The 17593-nt window shown below is 38.6% G+C and overlaps 1 long non-coding RNA gene across 1 annotated transcript in view; it reads left to right on the plus strand.

Annotated features, from left to right (window-relative positions):
- Window positions 1-6625: 6625 nt before the first annotated feature.
- Window positions 6626-17593, plus strand: part of LOC112584985 — an 88105-nt gene continuing 77137 nt past the window's right edge. The window contains exon 1 of the long non-coding RNA XR_003109277.3: window positions 6626-6930. This is a non-coding gene — a long non-coding RNA (uncharacterized LOC112584985). The remainder of the gene's footprint in view (window positions 6931-17593) is intronic.

Raw genomic sequence — 17593 nt, forward strand, 5'->3', positions numbered from 1 at the left:
TTGCTCAGTTCAGTAGTCACACATTCTCATTTGAAATTGAGGAGAGTTCTTAGCAACAACAGAACACAGTGACATGATAGAAAACATATTATGAGTTAATTAGGCTTATAAAGGCCAGCTGGTCACCTAACCAGAATTTATAAAATTGATTTCATGGGTAAAATATGCTAGGATTTAAACCTGCTATTTTTGAATGAATTATCATAATAATGCACATTTTCCTGATGGTGTCTGCTATATTGTCATCACACTGCCACTCCCTTTTATGACAAAGAACATGTTAAATTACAAGTGCTTACCAAGGGTAGAAATATGCAGTGGGAGCTTATTATTTTCATAAGCTATAATTTGCTTGTCAGATTTTCCATTGGTCACCTGATAAGAAGCAAATAGCTAACACAGTGAAGGAAAAGAGAACTGATATTTTAAGAATCAGAAATAAAGGGCTGTAGAAAAGAAAGGAATAAGTTTTGTGTGGGATGAGTTTTAAATGCACAAAGTAAATTTAGCAACTATATGACAGAAGTCATAAGGTCAATGAAGCAGAGAGTAAAGGAGAAGAAATGAATGAAGCCTAGTGGAGAATGTTTTTACCTACTTAACAGTCTAGTCTAGGGCTGGTTTTGATAGCTTATGTCTAGTTACGATATTAAGCAAACATTACACCTGACTTTAAAACAGCCAACATACTCTTCCTGAGTCTGTTAAGCCACAGAAATATATTATTGTTGAAGTCTTTTGTTACTTTTCTTGATTTCCACACTTAAATATTTCAAATTAATTCCCATGCTGATGATTTCTGTGTTGACTTTTGGGATTACAAAGAGCGATATGCATTTTAAAGAACAAATTTCAAAACTAAAGGTTCAAAATATGCTTTATTTCTTTGTGAAAGTGTAAGTCACTCTGTCATGTCTGACGCTTTGTGACCCCACGGACTGTAGCTCACCAGGCTCCCCTGTCCATGGAATGCTCCAGGCAAGAATATTGGTGTGCGTAGCCATTCTTCTCTCCAGGAGATCTTCCCGACCGAAGGATTGAACCCAGGTCCCTGGCATTGCAGGCACATTCTTTACTGAGTGAGCCACCAGGAAAGAACTTCATACCAGATGATGAATCTGGTAAAACTAGAGGAGCAATTAAATTCTGTTAGACTGTTTAACAGTGTCTCAGTGAAAGTGCTTCTGGCTTCATCATTTTAGTCATTTTTAACTAGATTGGACAAGTCAGGGAATACACTGTGGAGAGCTGCCTCCTGGCTGTACGCTAAATGGCCAACTACACCATGACTTTTCTCTCTATAATTCTGTTACAAGTGACAGCTGTGTTCCTAGTACAAAAATAAGAACTTAGAGCCACCCACAGAGTTCTCCCCCAAAATAACCCATTTCCAGAAGATTGGAATCTATGCTGAAAGGTTTTTTGGTTTGTTAGTTTTTTTTTTTGTTTTTTTAATGAACCCTGAGATCAGTGTGCTTTGACATTGCAGTGTTTGGAGATATTATAAAATGCACATTGCTATTCTTTTAGCAGCAGCAGCAGCAGCATAGGCTGTGGAATGGACATAATACGATCTTCGGGATTCCTGATACCGTGATGCACGCTGTTAGCAGGTGTCACCTAAATCCCCTGGATTCTAAATTCAGGTGACCAAGGGAAGGTATTCAATGCTTCAATGCACGCACGTGTGTGTGTGTGTGTGTGTGTGTGTGTGTGTGTGTGTAGGGTGTAAGTGTGGGGAGGTCTCTCTTCTGCCCTCTCTGCCAACTGCCGCAGCAGTTTAGTGATCACTGCTTCAGATTATATAACTGCCAATCAGGACTCACTCTTGTTACTTCCCCTTAATGCTATTTCTTTCCAATTCTTTTTTCTGAACTTAATAGAATGTACGATGGCTTCTGATAGACACAATTATTGGAAAGAGAAGCAGAATTAATCTACCTGACATTAAATCTTAAAATGCATGATAGTTTTAAAAAGCTAACATATTAGAGCATCTCATTGCAATTTATAAGCGAATAAGTCAATGACAGATCTTCCATTATTTTTCTGATCACATTGAACAGCTGTTATAAGCAGTGAGGCTGCTGTCAGTAGACTTTATATACAGCCTTGGGAAGTCTAATTACCTTCCCCTGAGAAATAGGAAGTTTTGAGCTGTTATAAATCCACAAAGTACCTCCTAGTGGATTGGCTGGTGACAGACAAACTATGTTTTTAATTGGATGTTTTTTAAGGTGGAGTTGTTTGTACACTCTACCAACTACTGCCAGCTCCAATATTGCATTGCTCTATTTCAATATTTTTATAATTCATTGCCCTGTTAATCTGGTTTCAAATTTGTGTCCATCCTTACACACCCATGTTTCCTTACTCCAGCTCCCTTAACCCCACTCCAATCTTTCTAATTTGTTTCTTGACTTTCATGTTATGGAATAAAATACTTAATTGCTATAAAATGGGGATGTTACTAGTACTTGCTCAATTGGGTTTTTGTCAGGTGAAAGATAATGCAGCATTTTTATGTACTGTTAAAATTAAATATAAAAATGGAGACCAAAGTTGAAAATTTTTTAGTAGATGAAACCATTTAAGCCATGTAAGTGAAATTTAATTTAACTTATTCTGCAAAATAAGCAAAACTTAATCTGGACCACTTAGGGCAAATGACTCTGACAATCATAAAAGAAACATAAGTCATCTTCCTAAAATAGTATAAGGTAGTCAATTTTAACGAATCCCCTGGTGTCTGGTAACCCCATTTTAATAACCAATCAGTGTAAAGGTTAAACAGCTTCCTTAGTTTCACTTGATAAGTCATTTTGTAACATCACTTCGCTGAACATCATATCTATCTTTGGATTTGAATAATCCCAGTTTATGAAGTGATTTTTATGTGCACAATAAACTTTTACAAATTACTATGTCGCTAATTCAGTGGTTTTACTTCTGCTAGTTCTGAAATGTCGACAGTACTCAGCACAGGACCCTGCGACTATAATTCCTGCAAGCAAATGTTTGCTGTTATTAATACTATTTTTGTCAGAGAATTTTATTTTCTGTGCATCTCAATCCTGGTTTTTGCAGACTTGAATTTGGCATCATTGCTCCAGTATTCTTGGCTGGAAATTTCCATGGACAGAGCTACACTTCACGGGGTTGCAAAAGAGTCCAACATGTCTGAGCAACTGAGCAAACACACACACACACACACACACACACACATCTCCATCTACACTCTTCACCAACAGCTGAGTACAGATCTCACTAAGGCTCCTAGCAAAGCACCCTTGAGTTTCTAAATGTCTGGCTGCCTCCCCCTATCTGATTATGTCTTAGATTTGGTGGGATTCTATGCATTGTTCCACAGTTAAATCTCACTTGTTTCAGAAGAAAATGGTAGTCAATATCTAGATTGTACCTATAGGAAAAGTAACAAAATATATAGATACCAGATATAATTTGATGATTAGTGGTCACCATGAGCTGGAGTACTTCTGTTTTTTATAATATCCTTATCAGGAAAGCATTTATTTAATCAAAAGTATATTTTAAATGTCTTCTTAGGACTTTGAATATTATCAGTATATAATCTTAAGGATCGAGGTTGTTGTTTGACTAACCCTTAAAGAATAATGGTATCTGTCTGCTTTGATTGGTTGTTCTTGACCTACTAGTCGTTAAGTATCATCATTTAAATATCACCGTTTGTCAAGAATCATTTTGTAGAAAAGTGAAAGTGAAAGTCGCTGAGTTGTGTCTGACTCTTTGTGATCCCTTGAATTCTCCAGACCAGAATATTGGAGTGGGTAGCCTTTCCCTTCTCCAGGGGATCTTCCCAAACCAGGGATTGAACCCAGGTCTCCAGCATTGCAGGTGGATTCTTCACCAGCTGAGCCACAGGGGAAGCCCCCAAAATATTTATTTATATATTTGACTGTGTCGAGTCTTCACTGCATCATGTGTGATCTTTGATTTTCGTTGCAGAAGGCGGGATCTTTAGTTGTGGCATCCAAACTCTTAGTGGCATCTAGTTCCCTGACCAGGGATAGAACCCAGGCCCTCTGCATAGGGAGTTCAGAGTCTTAGCCACTGGACCACCAGAGGAGTCTCCTCATTTTGTAGAATTCTAAGTTAATTCCTACCTTTACCAGATACCTGCAAATTAGAATGTTGATTGACCTGTTGATTGCCTTCTGTTTTGTCTCAGAGCTCTGGTTTTCAAAATTGATACTTAGAAATAATAAAGACATTCAATAAGGTTTAAATATTTCAAGCTTTTCCAAAAGCAGTTAAGAAAAAAAATCGCTGTTTTAGTAACATGTAGAAAAGTAATGCTATTAAAATTGAATGGAATTGGAAAAAATCATACATGGTTTTAAAACTCTGAAGACCATGTAGTTGATTAGACTTCCCTTTGAAAAAGTCTTTTTTATTGCATCTTTTGTTTAAACACTTCTATTTTTAAAAAAAGGAAGTGTACTCTATAAAAATATATTTCCTAATTAAGAAAATAATGTATGTTGAATGTACAAATTTTGGAAAACACAGAAACATATGTGGCAAAATAACATCTTAAAATCTTAATTTGCATTTTGAGCTTAAAATGTTTTTCCACCCTGTATTCCAAGAGAACAGTTAGAACTCTTTGTTCTTTCTTACTCAGGAAAGATCTCTGTTACAAAGTTGAAAGGAGAAGCTGTTGTTGGCTGAAAATTTCCTTTCCTGGATTTAGTTTTCAGAAAGCCTGAGTTCCTGGGGCAAAAGCTACTCTTAGGAGAAATGAATGCTTTTAGGAAGAAAAAGTGGCTGCAATGGGCCTAAGACAATGAAAGGTGATAAAACACATGCAAGATCTTGGGTTTGAAAGGGACTGGGACACACGACACATTTATGGTACCTGAAGAAAAAGTGACAGGTCTTAGGGGACCGTGCATGTAAATTAAATGCACCCGGTTTTAAAAGTGTTCTGAACCCACAGAGCAAAATAGAGTTCTAAGATTTCAGAAGACCACGGAGACTTACACAATGGACAGCTTACCAAAATTTGATACTAGAAAGGCTTTTCAACTGTTTTGTGCCCAATCTTTCACCTCCATCTTTATACACCAAACTCCACAGGATATTCATGTGATGTGAGGTAGGAGAACGGCAGTTCATAATTGGGAAACAATTTCTCATCAGCCAAGAATGGGGCTTGAAGTTAGATTCCACTGAATTAAAATATATAATATGATAATTCTTAATATTTGCATTTGTGGAATAAAATTCAAATGTTCTGTACATGTACAGAACAAAATCTTAATCTTAAGTTTCGTGTGTCTTGTTCTGTTCTAAGACAAAAAGCATTGTGAAAAGAATTTCAAGTGATAAATTTGTGTTGTAAAGATGAGTATAAACTGGAAAGATTAAGTACAGAGTTCCTTTCATAAAGACCCTTTTCTTGTAGTTGTGTAATGAGGGACATGATATATATGGCAGCACTGACACGTTATTTAACTAAGAATCTCTGTTCTTTTTACACATCCATTATTGGCATTCATACATGAAAGAAGTTTAGATCTCAAAGTGTGCTCTCAAAATGCAGCTTACATGTCCATATTTTTATATGTAGAACAAGGAACTACTTAAATTAACTTTTAATCAGTTAAGTTCATTTTGTGGAATTATTATTACTTGGATAAATCATAATTTGGTTCATCTTAATGTTTTTAGGGGAAAAAAAGACATATAATTCATGCTTTGTTCTTCATCATTTTCTGGAAGAAATAAAAATTCTAAACTGGCAAATTCCCAATGCTTCTAATTGCTGTTCCAATTCTGGCAATATTAAACATTTCATTACTTGGTTCAGACATATCATACTTTTAAAAATCATGAAATAAATGTATATGTTTTGAGGCTGAGGATGGTTCAAACTGAATAGACAAGAGAGGTCTCACAGGCGTCTATCCACATCGGTATTTTAGGACTCAGAGTCTGTATTCTGCCTCATTCCACGCGATGAAAGTGAAACCTCTCCTCATCTCCCAACAGAAAAAATGATATGCATTAGTAACCTGAAGTTAAAAAATTTGTCCCTTTTTAAAGTTGACTTTTTCTCTTTTAATATGTAATTATTTCAAAAATGAAAACAAGACTCTGAGCATAATCAGAACTCCCTCTAGTGTTCAGAGCTGCTTGACTCCTCTATTTAAAAAAAGGAAAGAAACAGCTTAGAAATGTTCCCTTTCTTTCTAACCAGAGACAACTTGCTTAGCTTCCCTATTTGGCTCTATAACACAAGCATGTGGGGAGACCCTGGCAATTACTAACTGATTAGGGGGCTCCCAGGCAGGCTATCCCAAGACCTGGAGCCAAGAACACTAAAATGCCAGTCCTGGCTGCTGGAAACAACCGCTCTGCTCTTTGCGCTTCTTGATGCAAAAGCAAAAGGGCACATTGGTTCCATTCCAGAGAGCAAGCATTAATGCTGTGCAGCTGGCAGGAATCGCCTTCCTTCTTGAGACTCTGAGTTCCCTGGTAGCATATGTTATTCATTTAAACACAGCTGATTTCACATGTTGCAATTATACAATGAATGTATATGCTTATAGGGCTGCCTGGTAACTCCTGAGTTAGAGGACCAAGCCCTTTGTCTCTTTTCTACTGTGTTCTGAACTGATTCTCAAGGTATCGCCACCGTTTTTTTTGTTGTTGCTTTTTTTTTTTAAGGAAACTCTAGATAAGACTTGCATGCTTGCCAAAGCCACAGTGGTGTTGTGACTTGTCAGTGCTTACTATGAGGAAGACAAAGCAGAAAAATTAGTAAAGTCACCCACAGGGAAATCTACGCAGATGTATTCATCTTGAGCCAAATGCTGCTGCTGGGTTCCTGAGGAGTTGAGTGTGAATTGCATGAGGGATGAGCAAAGCGGGAGCTTTTTGAAGGTAAAATGATTATTGATGGACTAGCTTCTCCCACTCCTCAGATTTTTGGCTGTGGTTTTCCTTGGTTCATTATCAGAGACATCTCTCCTGATTTTTCCCCCCACAGTTGTTCCTTTGTTTCCCTGCAAGAGAGATGTTAATTTTCACGTCTCTATGTTCTTAACATCAGCATGACATATGGTACAAGATATTGACACTTTACTTGGACTTTCTATGATGCTTCCTTTCCTAACCATATGTTTTAAGGTTTTGGATATTTATGTATTGATGAACATGTTGTTATGCCTGATTTTAATCTAAAGTCATTTAAAAAATCTTTAGACGATTCTAAAGTTTCTCCGGTGTATAAGAATACAGATTTGTGTTATTACTTATTCAGCAATAATGCTGTAGCACGCACTCGATAGGATATATGTCAAATAAACACTAGTCAGCTCACTGAAAGAGAGGTTTTTGAAATATCTGTGGCTTGACAAATAATCCTGTTGAATAATTAAGACTGGCAAAAGATTCCATTTCCAGTGAGCATTAATCTTTTCCCAGGAAAGTTAACAGACTGGTAAGTGCGAATTATAGTTCTTGGTGACCATCTAAGTATTTCTAGGATGTCTAAACTTTGCTTTCGGATACCCTGAGTAACCTGCTTTCCTAAACTTTTCCATCCTCGGGAAATAGAATTTAGATTGATGTGATAAGTTTCTCCAAACAAAGTAAGGTCATATTAATTAATATTCTTGATAGAGAAAGGAACTAAAGAAATAAAAAATGAAGGCTGAAGGGGAATTATTTCAAAAAGAAGAAATTCTTTCCTTTGCCTCTAGTATGTAAGCATAAGGTTGTTGAGAGGATTAATGAGATAAAGAGCTTAATACAATGACTTACACATGACAAATGCACCATAAATGTTATCTGGAATATTAGAATGTCAATGCATATCTCTATTCCCTTTTGTATCTTCTTAATTTGGAACCAGTTACAAAAAATAAGTTGGGGGTAGGTGGGAAGTGTCAGCTTTATTTCTAGTAAGCTAAAACGTGATGTAGCTTTGATCTAAAGGCGAAAGGGCTTGTTAGCATGCTCCCTGGAGAAGGCAATGGCACCCCACTCCAGTACTCCTACCTGGAAAATCCCATGGATGGAGGAGCCTGGAAGGCTGCAGTCCATCAGGTCACTGAGGGTCGGACACGACTGAGCAACTTCCCTTTCACTTTTCACTTTCATGCACAGGAGAAGGAAATGGCAACCCACTCCAGTGTTCTTGCCTGGAGAATTCCAGGGATGGAGGAACCTGGTGGGCTGCCTCTATGAGGTCACACAGAGTCGGACAAGACTGAAGTGACTTAGCAGCAGCAGCAGCAGCATTCTCCCAGGGTCTTTTATAAGAGTATACAGTGGAAGTACCTTCAAGGAATGTTTGAGTGTAGAGAGCAGATCTTACCCTCAAATCCTGTCTTATACTGGTCTGGGGCAGGTAGGAAAGGAATAAAGAGAATGAGTCCCCAGTGACCGCCACAGTTTAATCAGATAACTCAGGAACATGGACCAGTGAATTTCACTCAGCAATTTGCTGGAGTGTAATTCTAGTCCAAATTCCTCCATATAGAAATACCAGACTGAGGGGAAATAACATTAATTATTTTTATTTATCATTATTACTACTACTACAAATGTACAGTGGCCTTTATTTTCTTATTCAGCTAAAAATTTAGAAGTAAAGAAAGTAAAATTTATTGACTCAAGCAGTGGAGTAGAAGCCATCCTAGGAAGCAAGGAGGTTTTTAACACTCCTATTGCATATGTTATTTCATTAAAGTTATTTTTCACACCACTTGGAAACAAACTCTTTTGCTGGTTGCCTTCCTAATGTACTCCCCAGCTGCATGCTGCCAAAATTCATGGTCCAGCAGGGATTGGTCCCCACCAGTGTGAGTTCCCGGAGCAAAATAACATGAACTATGCTTAACACTGGGGAGACCTTAAAGCTGATGTGTAGAGAAATAATTCTGTACATTTATATCAGGGAAAGGAAATTCTTACCTTTGACCATTTTTTATGTGTGGATATTAAATTCTACCACAGCAGGAGAAGGATAGAGGAGAATTCCTGATAGGAATAGGAAAAATCACACTGTTCTTTTCAGTCATTAGCACACAAAGAGAGTTAGTTTCTAACAAAACTTGAGAATAGAAATTTAAATAAAGTATTTAGAGTAATTTGGTTTAAATGAGGAAAAGAAATGTACAGAGTGCAAGGCACTTCAGTAAAGTAAGAGAACTACAGTAAAGAGACAATAAGCTGACCCTAGGGTTTGTGGTACGTAGGCAATAGGGCAGGAAATGGCAAAATAGAGCAAAAAAAAAAATGGTGGGCAAATATGTGTAAAGTGTGATCCAAAGAAACTAGAATAAATTGACCTAGCATTTATTCATTCACTCATTATTGACGCTTTGTGCACAGCATACAATTTACCATTTTTCCATCTTATAGTATACTGCTCAATGGCATTTAGCACACCCACAATGGTGTGAACTATTGAAACTATAGCTCCAACACAGTTACACTGTTATATGGAGAAGAGAACTCCTTATCTACTAAACCTTCACGTCCATTCCCTCCTCCCTGAAGCAACTGGCAACCACTAATCTGTTTTTAGCCTCTATGAATTTGCTTTTCTGTATAATTCATATAAATGGGTGCTATGCGTTGAATTATTTTTCCCTAAAATATATGTTGAGGTCCTAACCCCTAGTATCTCAAAATATTCTTTGAAAATAAGTTTGTTGCTAATAGTAATATTATTAGGATGAGGTCATACTGTAGTAGACCAATGCTTCCCAGGTGGCGCTAGTGGTAAAGAGTCTGCCTGCCAAAGCAAGAAATGCAAGAGACATGGGCTTGATCCCTTGGTTGAGACAGGAAGATACCCTGGTATAGGAAATGGCAACCCACTCCAGTACTCTTGCCTGGAAAATTCCATGGACAGAGGGGCCTGGCAGGTGACAGTCTATAGGGCCGCAAAGAGTCAGACACAACTGAGCACAACAGCAATAGTAGACTGAACTCTTACCCCAATATGACTGCTATCCTTATAAAAAAGAGACATACACAGGAGAGGAGGCCATGTAATATCACAGAGGCCCAGACTGAAGGGCTGCAGCTCTGAGTCAGGGATTGCCAAGAATTACCAAAAAATCAACAGAAGTTGCAAGATGTACAGGAATCACCCTTACTGATTTCAGATAGAACATCGTGGTCCTCTCAACACTTTGATCTCATACTTTTAGATTCCAAAACTGTGAAACAAAACATTTTGTTTTAAGTCACCCAGTTTGTGGTACTTTGTTATACTAGTCCTAGGAAACTCATATAACATATCTTAAAATATGTGGTCTTTTGTGTCTGGCTCCTTTTAGTTAGAGTACTGCTTTCAAGCTTCATCCATGATATTGTATGCATTTGTATTTCATCATTTTATATGACTTATTAGTATTCCATCATGTGGATATACCAAAACTTGTTCATCCATTTGCTAGTTGATGAACTGATCTGAAATTTTAAAAGTACTGTTTACTAATGCATATATATGGAATTTAGAAAGATGGTAACGACAACCCTGTATGCGAGACAGCAAAAGAGACACAGATGTATAGAACAGTCTTTTGGACTCTGTGGGAGAGGGAGGGGGGATGATTTGGGAGAATGGCATTAAAACATGTATAATATCATATAAGAAATGAATCACCAGTCAAGGTTCAATCACAGGATACAGGAAGCTTGGGGCTGGTGCACTGGGATGACCCAGAGGGATGGTATGGGGAGTGAGGTGGGAGGGGAGTTCAGGATGTACACCCGTGGTGGATGAATGTTGATGTATGCAAAACCAATACAATATTGTAAAGTAAAAAAAAAAATAATCATTAAAAAATTTTAAAAAAAAGAAAGAAAAAGCCAAATAAATAAATAAATAAAAGTACTGTTTAAATTGCAAACATGTAATAACTAATTAATATAAAAGACACATAAGGTATAAAAAAATCTTAGATTTAAAAATCACTGCACACAAACCTAAATCCTAGCTTAACTAGAATTGTTTTGAAGTAATTTCATCATTTTAATTTTAATACTCTGTATATTCTTATCACAATGGAAAAAATACTTGCTATGCTTCCAGAATTGTTTGTCAATAAATCATCTACACACTTGTCCTTAAGTCTAATGCTTCTTAAACATAAACGAATCCTAAATATCTGAGTTAGAAGCCACTCCTGGTTGTTCAATCTATATGGAACTCTATCCTGTCACACACAGTAGATTATAATTACTTGTTTATTCCTGTCTCTTCCCTTTAGATTTTGAGAATAAGTGCTATGTTTCATTCATTTTTTTATCCCTTTGTATACTTGGCACTTAGTGAAAAATTAAATTTTCTTGACTGAGTGAAAAGATAAATGAATTAGCCCACTCTGTTCTCCCCCATTGGGAAAAATATCATTCTACCATTTTGCTGAACATGGCATCGCTTGACAGCAGTACCAAATATTAGACTCATGCAAGCCTAGAAAGGATTAATGGTCAACATCAGTATTTTAAGAGCCAAGCCAGGCTCACTCATTTGTATTTATGACTACAGGAGAAAATGCTTAATTAGCTTCAATTCTGAGTTTTCCCTTTGTACACTCATACCTCTGCTTCAGTTTGTTTATTTTTATGTTAAGGTCAAATATGTTTATCTTCAAATACACACTTGTTTTCAGAAATTCTTACTTTCCCCCTAAATCATCACATTTTAAATAAATAGTAAATCAATCATCAACAGAACACATAGCTTCCTTGTGTGTGCTAAGTCACTTCAGTAGTGTCTGACTCTTTGCAACACATGGACTGTAGCCCACCAGAATCATCTATCCATGGAATTCTCCAGGCAAGAATATGGAGTGGATTGCTATGCCTTCCTCTAGGAGATCTTCCTGACCATGAGATTAAACCCACATTTCCTGCAGCTCCTGCATTGCAGGCAGATTCTTTACCACTGAGCCATGGGGGAAGCCCTTAGGAAAGACATTGATTGTATAGAAATTCTATATCAAATTTGAAAAATAAACCAAATAATAAAGGCTGTTAAATCCATCAGGTTATGATGAGTTCAATGCCATACATTCAACATTCATCGAAAACCTAAATCTGTATAAGGCACAGGATAGACCCAGTGTGAGATAAAAAGACAGATATGACATGACATTAAGGCCCTGAATTCTAGACAAAATGGACATCTACAGAATCAATCATAAGCTAAGACAGAATAGACAAAATACAAACTATGATTAGCTAGCACAGTGGCATAAACAATGTATCCTAAAGTTGCCAGAGGAAAAAAGTTTTAATCATGAGTAAAGAAAAATAAGAAAGCAAAGCTTCACAGAGTAACTGTTATTTGAGCCAAACTGCTTTGAAAAATAACTGACAAAAGTAAGTTTTATTAAATGTTCCCATGTTCCTGATTCTCAGCTTAGAATCTTACATACTTTCAGTTCAATTCAGTTGCTCAATCGTGTCCAACTTTTTGCAATACCATGGACAGCAGCATGCCAGGCCTCCCTGTCCATCACCAACTCCCAGAGTTTACTCAGACTCAAGTCCATTGAGTCGGTGATGCCATCCAACAATCTCATTCTAGTTGTCCCCTTCTCCTACCACCTTCAATCTTGTCCAGCATCAGGGTCTTTTCAAATGAGTCAGTTCTTTGCATCAGGTGGCCAAAGTATTGGAGTTTCAGCTTCAACATCAGTCCTTCCAGTGAATATTCAAGACTGATTTCCTTGCAGTCCAAGGGACTCTCAAGAGTTTCTCCAACATCACAGTTCAGAAGCAACAATTCATTGGTGTTCAGCTTCCCTGGTGGCTCAGATGGTAAAGCATCTGTCTACAATGCAGGAGACCTGGGTTCGATCCCTGGGTCAGGAAGTTCCCTGGAGAAGGAAAAGGCAACCCACTCCAGTACTCTTGCCTAGAAAATCCCATGGACGGAGGAGCCTGGTGTCCATGGGGTCGCAAAGAGTTGGACACGACTGAGCGACTTCACTTTTCTTTCAGCTTTCTTTATAGTCCAACTCTCACATTCATACTGACTACTGGAAAAACCATAGCCTTGACTAGATGGACCTTTGTTGGCAAAGTAATGTCTCTGTTTTTTCATATGCTGTCTAGGTTGGTCATAACTTTTCTTCCAAGGAGCAAGCGTTTTTTAATTTCATGGCTACAATCACCATCTGTAGTGATTTTGGAGTCCAGAAAAATAAAGGCTGCCACTGTTTATACTATTTCCCCATTTATTTGCCATGAAATGATGGAACCAAATCCCATGATCTTAGTTTTCTGAATATTGAGCTTTAAGCCAACTTTTTCACTCTCCTCTTTCATTTTCATCAAGAGGTTCTTTAGTTCTTCTTAACTTCCTGCCATAAGGGTGGTGTCATCTGCATATCTGAGGTTATTGATATTTCTCCTGGCAATCTCAATTCCAGCTTGTGCTTCTTCCAGCCAAGCGTTTCTCATGATGTACTCTGCATAGAAGTTAAATAAGCAGGGTGGCAATATATAGCCTTGATATACTCCTTTTCCTATTTGGAACCAGTCAGACAGTTGTTCCATGTCCAGTTCTAACTGTTGTTTCCTGACCTGCATACAGGTTTCTAAAGAGGCAGGTCAGGTGGTCTGGTATGCCCATGTCTTTCAGAATTTTCCAGTTTGTGGTGATCCACACAGTCAAAGACTTTTTATGGTCACTAAAGCAGAAATAGATGTTTTTCTGGAACTCTTTTGCTTTTTCCATGATCCAGCGGATTTTGGCAATTTGATCTCTGGTTCCTCTGTCTTTTCTAAAACCAGCTTGAACGTTCATGGTTAACATACGGTTAAACCCTAGCTGGGATAATTTTGTACATTACTTTATTAGCATGTGAGATGAGTGCAATTTTGTGGTAGTTTGAGCACTCTTTGGCATTGCCTTTCTTTGGGATTGAAATGAAAACTGACCTTTTCCAGTCCTGTGGCCACTGCTGAGTTTTCCAAATTTGTTGGCATATTGAGTGCAGCACTTTCACAGCATCATCTTTCAGGATTTGAAATAAATCAACTGGAATTCCATCACCTCCACTAGCCTTGTTCATAGTGATGCTTCCTAAGGCCCACTTGACTTCACATTCGAGGATGTCTGGCTCTAGGTGAGTGATCACACCATCGTGATGATCTGGGTCGTGAAGTTTTTGTGTAGTTCTTCTGTGTATTGCTGCCACCTCTTCTTAATGTCTTCTGCTTCTGTTAGGTCCGTAGCATATCTGTCCTTTATTGAGCCCATCTTTGTATGAAATATTCCCTTGGTATCTCTGATTTTCTTAAAGAGATCTCTAGTCTTTCCTATTTTATTGTTCTTCTCTATTTTTTTCCACTTATCACTGAGGAAGGCTTTCTTATCTCTTGCTATTCTTTGAAACTGTGCATTCAAATGGGTATATATTTCCTTTTCTCCTTTGCTTTTTCCTTCTCTTCTTTTCATAGCTATTTGTAAGGCCTCCTCAGACAACCATTTTCCCTTTTGCATTTCTTTTTCTTGGGGATGGTCTTGATCACTGCCTCCTGGCTAATGTCATGAACCTCTGTCCATTGTTCTTCAGGCACTCTATCAGATCTAATCCCTTGAATCTATTTCTCCCTTCCACTGTATAATTGTAAGGGATTTTATGTAGGTCATACCTGAATGGTCTAGTGGTTTTCCCTGCTTTCTTCAATTTATGTATGAATTTGACAATAAGGAGTTCATGATCTGAGCCACAATCAGCTCCCAGTCTTGTTTTTGCTGACTGTATAGAGCTTCTCCATCTTTGGCTTCAAAGAATATAATCAATCTTATTTTGGTATTGACCATCAGGTAATGTCCATGTGCAGAGTCGTCTCTTGTGTTGTAAGAAGAAGGTGTTTGCTATGACCAGTGTGTTCTCTTGGCTAAGCTCTATTAGCCTCTGCCCTGTTTCATTCTGTACTCCAAGGCCAAATTTGCCTGTTAGTCCAGCATGGCGCTGGAGTGGCTGTGAGGAGATACCCCACATCCAAGGTCAGAGAAACCCCAACAAGATGGTAGGAGGGGCTAATTCACATTTAGAATCAAACCCGATTCCCCCCAGAGACACTCAGAGGGCTCAAACAAACCTTGTGCACACCAGGACCCAGAGGCCCCACAGAGACTGAGACAGAACTGTATTTGAGAACCTTCTGTGGAGGTACATGTCAGCAGTGGACTGCTGCAGAGGCAGGGGCTCTAGGTGCAGTAGACCCAGCATAAGCCCTCAGGAGGAGGTCGCCATTAACCCCATAATAGAACTGTCAGAACTTACACTGGACTGGGGAAACAGACTCTTGGAGGGCACAAATAGAACCTTGTGCACCAGGACCCAGGAGAAAGGAGGAGTGACCCCAAAAGAGACTGACCCAGACTTGCCCAGGAATGTCCAGGAATCTCCAGTGGAGGCAACAGTCGGTGGTGGCATGCTGCAGGGTTGGGGGCAGTGAGTGTAGCAGTACATGTATGGGATCTTTTGAGGGAGGTCACCATTATCTTCATTACCTCCACCATAGTTTGAAAGTGAAAGTGAAGTCGCTCAGTCGTGCTGGACTCTTTGAGACCCTGTAGACTGTACCTACTAAGTTCTTCCATCCATGGGATTTTCCAGGCAAGAGTACTGGAGTGGGATGCCATTTCCTTCTCCAGGGCATCTTCCCAACCCGGGTATTGAACCCAGGTCTCCTCCATTGCAGACAGATGCTTTACTGTCTGAGCCACCAGGAAAACCTAGTTTGACCCCAGGTAAATAATAACAGGGAAGGAACACATCTCCACCCATCAACAGAAAATTGGATTGAAGATTTACTGAGCATGGCCCAAGCAACATCCCCTGGATTATCAAAAAAGCAAGAAAGTTCCAGAAAAACATCTATTTTTGCTTTATTGACTATGCCGAAGCCTTTGACTGTGTGGATCACAATAAACTGTGGAAAATTCTGAAAGAGATGGGAATACCACACCACCTGACTTGCCTCTTGAGAAACCTGTATGCAGGTCAGGAAGCAGCAGTTAGATATGGACATGGAACAACAGACTGGTTCCAAATAGAAAAAGGAGTACTTCAAGGCTGTATATTGTCACCCTTCTTATTTAACTTATATGCAGAGTACATCATGAGAAACTCTGGGCTGGATGAAGCACAGGCTGGAATCAAGATTGCCAGGAAAAATATCAATAACCTCAGATATGCCGATGACACCACCCTTATGGCAGAAAGTGAAGAAGTTCTAAAGAACCTCTTGATAAAAGTGAAAGAGGAGAGTGAAAAAGTTGGCTTAAAGCTCAATATTCAGAAAACAAAGATCATGGCAGATGGTCCCATCACTTCATCACAAATAGATGGAGAAACAGTGACAAACTTTATTTTTTTGTGCTCCAAAATCACTGCAGATGGTGACTGCAGCCATGAAATAAAAAGACTCTTACTCCTTGGAAGGAAAGTTTTCACCAATCTAGACAGCATATTAAAAAGCAGAGACATTACTTTGCCAACAAAGGTCTGTCTACTCAAGGCTATGGTTTTTCCAGTAGTCATGTATGGATGTAAGAGTTGGACTATAAAGAAAGATGAGCACCAAAGAATTGATGCTTTTGAACTGTGGTGATTTGAGAAGACTCTTGAGAGTCCCTTGGAGAGCAAGGATATCCAACCAGTCCATTCTAAAGGAAATCAGTCCTGAATGTTCACTGGAAGGACTGATGCTGAAGCTGAAATTCCCATACTTTGGTCACCTGATGCGAAGAGCTGACTCATTTGAAAAGACCCTGATGCTGGGAAAGATTGAGGGCAGGAGGAGAAGGGGACAACAGAGGCTGAGATGGTTGGATGGCATCACCGACTCAATGGACATGAGTTTGAGTAAACTGTGGAAGTTGGTGATGGATAGAGAGGCCCGGCACGCTGCAGTTCATGAGGTCGCAAAAAGTCAGACACAACTGAGCAACTGAACTGAAATAAACTGAACTGAGCGTGGCCCTGCCAGAACCCAGTTTCCCCCTCAGTCCTTCTCTCCCATCAGGAAGTTTCCATAAGCCTTTTATGCTTCTCCATCGAAGAGCAGACAGACGGAAAACCACATTCACACAGAACTACCCAATCTGATCACATGGACCACAGCCTTGTCTAACTCAATGAAACTACGTACTTTAACTCATTTATTTAATTCCTGTAGTCAAGCTTGGAGAAAAGACTATCATCATCATTTTATAAATTAAAAAAAAAAAACAGAGGTTCAAGTAAACTATTTGTCTAAAATCACAGTTTTATCAGGAAGAACCAGAATTTAGATCTGAGTAAAATTTATAATAAATTTCAAATTTGAGCCTTATTTCTATGTTAGCCCATAGTGCTTTAGATTGACCCAATAATGGAGTTGCCCCAACTCCCATTTCTCTAGAACACTTAACAACTGTCTCATTGAGAGATAAAAGTACATGATCTCCATGTGCTAAATAAGCACCAGTGAATGAGAACAAAGCATCCTCTGAAATCACCCAAACATGCTGGCTACCCGTTGTCATATGCCAAGTGGTTTATTGGTTTAAGCA

This window comes from Bubalus bubalis, chromosome 5 (genome assembly GCF_019923935.1).
Source record: "Bubalus bubalis isolate 160015118507 breed Murrah chromosome 5, NDDB_SH_1, whole genome shotgun sequence".
Classification (NCBI taxonomy): domain Eukaryota; kingdom Metazoa; phylum Chordata; class Mammalia; order Artiodactyla; family Bovidae; genus Bubalus; species Bubalus bubalis.